The following is a 1,282-nucleotide window of genomic DNA, read 5'->3' on the forward strand; positions in this document are numbered from 1 at the left end:
AAGTATCAACCTAAGGATCACCTGTACAAGGCATTATCCCATTGAGCCACTGTTAAACCTGACCTGCAGCCTCATTCACATGGTGAAAATGTTAATTGATAAATACACAACATCAAGAAAACTCCAAGCACACATTTCACAAGAGAATTAAGGGCTTTCTTAAAAGAGTACAGATCTGAAAATTTGCACTGTTAATGGTATGGCTAATGATAGCAATAACAAAATGGTCATGCAGGCAAAATGGGATGAGACTGTGGACGTTTGGCTTCTATGAAATTGTGGGAAAAGTAAACATTTTTAGAGCAGAAGACCAAAGTGAAAAAAATGCATCTGATTTGAGAGATTAATATTCTGAAAGAATTTTGAGTCCAGGTCAATCTGGTGAGGAGAAATAAGCCCAATTCATGGTTTTTTTACAATAGCACCACCTTTGGGTGGCGCCATTTTAGACTACACAAATAACATGTGTGATGGCCCACAGCCGTATAATTTTGATCCTGTCAGACCAACAAACGATCTCGGCCCTACTGTCTTATTGGCTGTGGGACTGTCCGGTCAACTTGGCAACAACGTTGGTGCGTCCCTGCGTGAGTATTCACGAGCCAGTTTTGCACTACTACGGCGGACAACAAATTAATATCAATGTCTTCATCAACTGCCCCTAAATTTCCCATTCCCATCAACTAACACCGATAAGACAGCGAAAAAAAGAGGAAAGACACTTGTTGAAAGGACAGCTACTAAAAGGGAGGCGGAGAGAGCTCGAAATAAAACCAGAGTAAACATTGGCGTGGCTTATGAGCGATGGAGAGAGTTACGTGACCTGAGAAACTTAAAATCGGACGCTGAGATGGCTACATTTCTTATAGACAGGTAAGGAATAGTGTTATCTCTCCATGGAGAGATAACACTATTCCTTACCTGTCTATAAGAAATGTAAAGTGTCAGCTGGTATGGCTTTTTACTAGGCAAAGCCACGATAACCGTTACATTACGGTTCTGTAATGTAACCGTTTCAATACGGTTCTGTAGGATGTCTTGCATCGGCCCATGTTTCTTTTCCCGGTCCGTTTTATATGTTAGTTATGGTCACACTAACCCTGTCGGAATAACACAGGGATTGGGCTATCACGTAGCCTAGGCCTCAACTCAACTGTGGATAATGTCCGAGTCACGTTTGTGTAAAAGCTACTTTGACACAACTGCCACGATAAGCACAGCGAGGGAAGTGTAGCATATGATATTCCATGTATTGTTATAACGGCAGGCCTTTTTGGGCCGA

This window comes from Gadus morhua, chromosome 2 (genome assembly GCF_902167405.1).
Source record: "Gadus morhua chromosome 2, gadMor3.0, whole genome shotgun sequence".
In the NCBI taxonomy this organism is placed as follows: Eukaryota; Metazoa; Chordata; class Actinopteri; order Gadiformes; family Gadidae; genus Gadus; species Gadus morhua.